This window comes from Papaver somniferum, unplaced genomic scaffold (assembly GCF_003573695.1).
Source record: "Papaver somniferum cultivar HN1 unplaced genomic scaffold, ASM357369v1 unplaced-scaffold_137, whole genome shotgun sequence".
NCBI lineage: Eukaryota > Viridiplantae > Streptophyta > Magnoliopsida > Ranunculales > Papaveraceae > Papaver > Papaver somniferum.
Genome location: NW_020622934.1, coordinates 19335524 through 19343921, shown reverse-complemented (window position 1 = coordinate 19343921; position 8398 = coordinate 19335524). Strand labels below are relative to the sequence as shown.

The window sequence follows — 8398 nt, the reverse complement described above, 5'->3', positions numbered from 1 at the left end:
CTTTTATACTCTCCAATATATTTGGAAGGAAATATATTTTAGAGAAAATTAGTGGTAATAAATGGTTTTTTAAAATTAACATACGGTTGGTAAATCTAACTATAATCAATGTATGTGGTTGGGAATCCAAATTTTCCCAACCGTAGATAAACTCATAAGTTCCACATATGGTGTGGAAATCCCAACCGCGTCGGAAAACTTAGAGTATTTTATGGGTAGAAGTTCATATTACCCAACCATAGATATGATTTACGATTATGATTGATTTCCCAGCCGTATACAATTCTGAAACTAATTTTTAAATCTCTAATTTCATCAAATCTAACCTATTCATGAAATTAAAAAGATGAATTTTTTCGTACCTATTTGAAGTCATATTGGTCGATTAACTAGTGTTTGATTGTTCAATTCTTTTTCTTCTTGGGATTGATCATCATCATTAGTCATCATCGAAGAAGATGAAGAAGTGGGCAAAGAAAAAAAGGAAGAGATTTTATTTAGTTTTTTGTTTATGTTTATGTTTATGTTTAGTTTTTGATTTTTAACTAGATTTACGTTAGTTATTAATGGTAATTTTATAAATTATGAGTGTGATTTTCATTTTTATAATAATTAAATCTCCTTATCTACTTATAGGATATTTGAATCTATATGAGCCCTCAAAATCAAAATCTTGAAGCCCTTATAATAGGATTCTTCTACAAAACCTAAGCAGTTTTTCTCCACCTGTCCGAACTCATCCGCAAAGTCGAGAGCTAATCATACATGCCACTCTTGTAGGTACTATCTGTCATTGTACTTTATCATTATTTTGCTCATTTTTCCTTGTTGAAATAGACGACTATGAACTGAATAAACATGTATTAGTTTTCATTTTGAAGGTACTCGTGAGGTTATAGTATATTCAACGAAAAATAATAAATGGAAAAGAGTTGAGGAACTCTGTATTGATAATCTTGTTTATTGAATACCAGTTAATGAAGCTCTTTATTGGATGGCAAATGTTGAATCTAGGGCTATACCATACGAAGACTCGTAAGTTATTGTTTACTTCGATATCGAGAAAGAGTAGTTCGATGAAATGTCATTGCCTGACTGATCGGTGAAAGATTTGAAACAAGTTTGTGCCTTTCAGGATGGTCTCTTTGCTTGCTTGGTTTCGGTCCTAAGGTGTTGATATGTGGGAGATGAAGTATGAATGAGCTGAAAAATCATGGACCAAGATTCAACATTGACATGCAAAATCAATTTTGGTTTATGATTTGTTAAACACAACCTAATATGACTAAATACAATCCACGGAAAAATGTAATTTGTTAAACACAATCTAATCTGACTAAATACAATCCACGGAAAAATTTAATTTGTTAAATATAACCTAATCACTTTTAGCAATTTTGTTATATATACAACCCATGTCTTTGACCGATTTAATCTAACCTTAAAACTAATCTAATCTAAATTCTTAGTCTGTCTTCCTTATTTAGGAGAAGACCGACGAAGTCACCATCACGATTTTCTGATAGCTTCTCTTTCATGGAGAAAATCATTCGAAAATCGGCTGAGATTATGAGAACCCAAAATACTTCTTCTCTAAAACTCCTTTTATACTCTAAAAAAAACGTAAAAAGTAAAAACCCCCAAATCCTTCTTCTCCACCACCGAGATTAATTAATAGGTTATGATCCTTCCTCACTCACTGCGCAACTGAATGCATCAATCCTTTAAAATGCTTACCAAGTTCCAAAATCCTAAACCGCAATTCGTTAAACAACATAAAAGGTAACCCTCAGAGTTTTATTTGAATCCTTTTTTATTCAGTATTACGCTAAAGTCAGTTTAATACTTCCAGTTTTCATCATTCGTAAGTATTAAAACAAAAAAGAGAATAGATATTAAAAAACTCTATATAATTTTATTAATCTAACATTAAACCATAACTTGGATGAAGAGAGTGAAAAATTGTGCAATGACTTAGGAAACTGTATAGTAAACTATGAATGATGAGAAATGTGTATGCAACTTTGCAAAAGAGAAGTTATCAGATTGCATGTATATTTGTACCCGAAAAAGCTATAAGTGTACCAAGTTTTTCAACCGTTAAATTAGGATATCGGGATCACACTGATTTAAAAAGTCTGCCCTACCAATCCTATGGTGGAGGGGCAGATCCACCAATTGGTACATCCTTAGATGAGTCTGTTTGTACGCATCCTTATAGCATTGGTCACTGCCTAAAAGTATCTAAAATGGTAATATTATAAATACTCTCCATTTTTGTTGACCTTGCACAAATATCCTTGAGGGATAAAGAACAATTTTTTTGGAGTCAATATGAAAAATTGCTTCCACTTTTTGGAAACAATTTGGAAATAATTTGTGTTAGTTGTGTCCATTTCTGAAAGCAACTTGTGGTAGCTATGTCCACTTTTCAAAAAATATGAGTATTTTTAAAAATTGAATAAAAATATATTTTAAGAAGAAAATTTTGAGAGGTATTTAAATAATGTTCCCTGAGTGAATTAAGTAGAAATGTGTTGTAATTTTCTTTCTCCATTATGCAAACTGCAAAGTCTACGTATCTTATTCTAATAATTTGTTAGAAATGAAGAACCAGTCAATATGTCCGAGTGGTTAAGGAGACAGACTTGAAATATTTGGGCTTCGCCCGCGCAGGTTCGAACCCTGCTGTTGACGACAATTTATCATTGTGGCTGGTACTGTCGTGAATACTCGAGTGCACCTATAGCGCATCAGTTACATTGCTGTTAAAAATTGTTACTCATGATTCTTTTGTATGCTTAGTTCTACGACTATTTTTTCTAAGCTTTTATTCATGTCATCTTAAACCACCATATTATTTTTCAGTATTAGTTGTCCATTGTTTAGGATTCATGTAGTGTAGCCTATTCTTATTGTTAGAAAATGCGTAGTTGATTCTTCTTCTCTGTCTTACTTATTCTAGTGTAGTACGTGTAAGAGAAGAAGGCAATACGGAGATTGCAGGTGATGAGAAGGGAAGAAAAGGGTGAGAAAACAGAAGAACAATATAGTTTAGAGATGAGAATGATAGAAAGCTCTGAAAAGAGTTGTTTGAATAAACTTGATAATAATAATGATGTGTCTCTTACAAAAACGTAATAAGCCTGTTTATATAGGCATGACAAGAACCTAAAAATAGTAAAACTCTAAAAGAAGAAATAAGGAAACTCTAAAAGAAGAAGTTCTAAACTTGATAAACAAGAAAACCAAAGTAGATGTTATGAATCAACTGTGACAGTTGACACAACGTAAAGGGATCAACTGTGAGAGTTGATACAACATAAAGGGATCAACTGTCATTGTTGATACAGACCAATTGGATCAACTGGAACAGTTGATACATTGAAAACAGATAGATGTCCTACATCAGTCCCCCCTTCTTGAGAAAACTCGTCTCTGAGTTGCTTGAAACAAATAATAGGTCATTATCACCATGAAATGTGAAAATCTCTTGAACATTGAACACATTAGAAATGTTCCATTCCTTGGTTAGATTAATGACATATGCATTGTTACTGATTTTCTTCATGATTTTGAAAAGACCGTATTTCTTCATCTTAGTCTTGTTATAGGTACCAACTGGAAATCTTTCCTTGCGTAGATGAATCATTACTAGTTCTCCCTCTTGAAAAGTTTTGAATCTTTTATGCTTATCTGCAACACCTTTGTATTTAGCATTAGATTCCTCAAGTTTTGTTTTGACCTCATGATGTAGTTGAGAAGCTTGCTCCAACAGATTATCAGCTTTGACATTGGATTTATGTAACTTAGGAAGTACAACCAAGTCTAATACATGATTAGGAACCTTTGAATAAACAATTTCAAAAGGAGTTTTACCTGTAGATCTGTTTACTGAAGTGTTGAATGCAAACTCCATATGAGGCAGCAAAATATCCCACTATTTGATGTTATCAATTCTTTTAGCTCGAATCAAATTGCCCAAAGAACGATTGACAACTTCAGTCTGTCTATCTCTTTGAGGATGTGAAGTAGTGCTGAACTGTAAATTAGTTCCCAAATGCATCCACAATGTCTTCCAAAAATAGCTCAAGATTTTTGTATCTCTATCAGAAGTAATAGACTTAGGAATGCCATGTAATCGAACTATCTCTCTGAAAAAATAAGGATGCATTTGACGCATCAGTAGACTTTTTACATGTTATAAAATGAGCCATCTTGGAGTATCTGTCCACAACAACCATCACTGAATCATTACCTCTAGCTGTTCGAGGCAAACCTAGAATGAAGTCCATGCTAATGTCCACCCACGGAGCTTCCGGTATAGGTAAATGCGTATAAATGCCGGTGTTTTGAACAATACCCTTAGCTTTTTGAAAAACCATGCATCTCATAACATATTTTTGTACATCACTCTTAAGTGAAGGCCAGTAATAGCGTTTTTCTACAAGTGCAATAGTTTTATCTCTGCCAACATGACCACCAAGACCACTTCCATGCAGTTCACTTATTAAATGAAGACGTAAAGAGCCATTAGGAATACAAAGACGATTACCTTTAAATAAGAAGCCATCTTGAATGATAAGGTCATCAACTCCATGAACCAAAGAACTGCATTGCTCCCATAGTGTTTTAAAGTCATCATCTTCAGCATAAATCTCTTTTATATAATCAAAAGCAAAACTCTCATTACGAATGGTTGCTAAAAGATGTCGCCTTCTACTTAAAGCATCTGCAACTTGATTGAGCTTTCCACTTTTATGTTTGATAGAAAAAGTGTACTTGTTAATTGTGGATAACCACCTATCATGCATACGATTAATCTTTGTTGAAGTTTGGAGATACTTCAAAGTATGATTATCAGTATTAATGACAAACTCTCTATGAACCAAATAAGTATGCCACTGTTTAAGAGCTTGTACAAGTGCAAGCAATTCCAATTCATATGTAGACCAATTTTTTTGTGTCTCAGAATTTTTTCACTATGATAAGCAACTGGATGTCCTTCCTGAGATAAAACTGCTCCAGTTCCAATAATAGAAGCATCACAATCAACTTGAAAAGGCTTGGAAAAGTCAGGCAGTGCAAGGATAGGAGCTGAACATAGTTTCTCTTTAAGAGTGTAGAAACTTTTATCAGCTTCTTCAGTCCATATGAACTTTTTCTTCTTCAAACAATCAGTAAGAGGTGCAGCAATGGTGCTGAAATTTCTTACAAAACGCCTATGAAAAGAAGCTAGTCCATGAAAACTTCTTACCTCTTTGATAGAATTAGGAACATGCCAATCCATAATAGCTTGAACTTTAGAAGGATCCACATGAATACCCTTGGAAGAGATAACATATCCCAAGAAAGTAACTTCAGATGACATAAATGTGCATTTCTTCAAGTTCACAAACAAAGAATTGTCGTATAAAACTTTGAACACCTGAGAAAGATGATTGATATGCTCTTTTGCACTTCTGCTGAAAATTAATATGTCATCAAAGTACATAATGACAAATTTACTCAGAAAGGGTTGTAAGATCTGATTCATGAGTCTCATAGAGGTGCTAGGAGCATTAGACATGCCAAAAGGCATAACTAGCCATTCATATAACCCCTCTCTTGTTTTGAAAGAAGTTTTCCATTCATCTCCAACTCTGATTCTAATCTGATGATAACCACTGCGAAGATCAAGTTTAGTGAAAATTATAGACCTTGCTAAAAGATCAATCATATCCTCAATACGTGGAATAGGAAACCTATAAGGTATGGTGATACGGTTCAAAGCTCTGCAATCTATACACATTCTCCATCCATTATCCTTTTTAGGCACCAGAATAGCAGGACAAACACAAGGGCTATTACTAGGTCTAATTAATCCTTTAGTCAATAAATCATTAACTTGACCCTGTAATATTTCATGTTCAGTTGGACTCAACCGATAATGAGCTAGATTAGGTAAATAAGCTCCAGGTATAAGATCAATGCAATGTTGAACGTCTCGAAAAGGTGGTAAACTCACAGGTAATTCTTTAGGAATAATGCATTAAATTTAGATAATAAAGGTTGTACCTGAGTAGGAATTGTTACCATAAGTTTGGTGTCTTCATGAGAACTCGAAGTGTGAGATGAGTTTAGAGAGCGAGAGATAGTAGCCACTAATGCAGTAGTCTTGCAATCACTACGTTCTTGAATCACTGAAGAAGACTTGGAAGGAAATAGAGTTACTCTTTTACCATCTTTGTAAAAGGTATAAGTATTCTCAAAACAGTTATAAACTGCTCTAACGTCATACTGCCATGGTCTTCCAAGTAGGAGATGTGTTTCATTTATATCGATAACATCACATAGCACAGATTCTTCATATCCAACAAAAGAAAACTTAATAACACACTGATGAGTAATTTTCTGTGTAGAGGAACTTGAAAAAGAGAGGGTCTAGCAACACCACCCAATATTTCTCTTAGCAATCTGTATGGACAACTTCGAATATACTTTTAATAGAATCAACAAGACTCAATCAATTAAAAGTATATCAACGAGTTTATATCTCTCTTCTTGATTTTATTTAGTCAAGCAAGAACTGCGAGTTCTAATCAAATACAAGGAATAACTTGGATGGTACCAAAGACCAATATCCAAGGATCAATCAATATCAATCAACAACCAAAGGTCGGATTTCCAATTAATTGATTCAAACGCACAACCTGTATTATTTCAATTATATAAAAAAAATATAATGCGGAAATAGAAATAACACAGACACCAGAAATTTTGTTAACGAGGAAACCGCAAATGCAGAAAAACCCCGGGACCTAGTCCAGATTGAACACACACTGTATTAAGCCACTACAGACACTAGCCTACTCCAAGCTAACTTCGTACTGGACTGTAGTTGAACCCCAATCAGTCTCCCAGTGAACCAAGGTACAATTGTACTCCCTACGCCTCTGATCCCAGCAGGATACTGCGCACTTGATTCCCTTAGTTGATCCCACCCACAACTAAGAGTTGCTACGACCCAAAGTCGAAGACTTGACAATAAACAAATATGTCTCACACAGACAAGTCTATCAAATGATCAATCTCTCTCTCACAGATAAACCCTAAAAGGTTTTGTTCCGTCTTTTGATAATAATCAAGGTGAACAGGAACCAATTGATAATCCGGTCTTATATTCCCGAAGAACAGCCTAGAGTTATCAATCACCTCACAACAATCTTAATCGTATGGTAGCGAAACAAGATGTTGCGGAATCACAAACAATGAGACGAAGATGTTTGTGATTACTTTTTATATCTTGCCTATCGGAGATATCAAACTCAATCCAATCAATCTGATTGTACTCGTACGACATAAGATGCAAGATAAGATCACACAACTACGATAAAAGTAGTATCGGTCTGGCTTCACAATCCCAATGAAGTCTTTAAGTAGTTAACCTAGTTTTAGAAGAAGAAAACCAAAGGTTAAAGGAGAACCGACTCTAATAAGCAAACTAGTATCACACATGAGGTGTGGGGATTAGTTTTGCACAGATACTAGAGTTCCCCTTATATAGTATTTCAAATCAGGGTTTGCAATTAAGTATGGTAACAAAGCAATCAATATACACCGTTAGATGAAAACCTGATTTAGATTCAAGATAATATTTCCCAACCGTTAGATCGAAAACTTAGCTTGTTACACACACTTGGCAATGCACACTTCTAGGTTTGTTAACCGTACCCAAACGTATGCACTTGTTGGTTCAACAATAGTTAACCAAAATGTTAGCCATATGGGCATTTCATATCAAACACGTTCTTCTTCACCATAACTAGTTCAAATGACTTCAAATGAACTAGTTAGAGAGTTGTTCAATTGCAAGGAAATATCATGTACTACACAAGACACAATTGAAGCAAAGATGATTTGATTCACTCGAATCGGTTCATGAACTTTTATACCCACGGTTTGCAAACTACATTCCTTAGTCTTTTTAAGTTTAAGTTCATAAATCATCTTCAGATATATAACCTTATCCAGTTCGCAGACTAGTTTCGCGGACTTAAGTTACTAGGCAGAGTTTACAAACTCCAGCAGAAATTCTCGGGTATGAGAACTTCGTTGGTTCTCGGACTGGGTTCGCGGACTTAGTTTCACGCAAGTAGTTTGTCAACTCCAGCAGAAATTCTCGGGTTTGAGAACTTCGGCATTTCGTGGACTGAGTTCGCAGACTTGGCTCACGCCATTCTTCTGGTTCTCTTGATCAACAAAGTTCGCAAACTTTGGTTCAAGGAATAGGACTTATACATAAATATTTTTCCACAACCATACTTATGTCCACCATTGGTTATGTAATCTAAAATCTCATTTCAATCATTGAAACATTCTTAGAGGACGTTATACAGTTGTTACACCATTTCTCGTC

The 8398-nt window shown here is 34.6% G+C and overlaps 1 long non-coding RNA gene and 1 other non-coding gene across 3 annotated transcripts; both read left to right on the top strand.

Annotated features, from left to right (window-relative positions):
• The first annotated feature begins 286 nt into the window (after nucleotides 1-286).
• Nucleotides 287-1345, top strand: LOC113334500. Of its 2 annotated transcripts, XR_003352849.1 has the most exons (3): nucleotides 287-780; nucleotides 975-1035; nucleotides 1136-1345. It is a non-coding gene; the product is annotated as an uncharacterized LOC113334500 (long non-coding RNA). The 2 variants fall into 2 exon arrangements; XR_003352848.1 differs by having other exon boundaries at nucleotides 975-1256.
• Nucleotides 1346-2616: 1271 nt separating this feature from the next.
• Nucleotides 2617-2697, top strand: TRNAS-UGA. The gene has a single exon. It is a non-coding gene; the product is annotated as a tRNA-Ser (tRNA).
• The last annotated feature ends 5701 nt before the right edge of the window (nucleotides 2698-8398 follow it).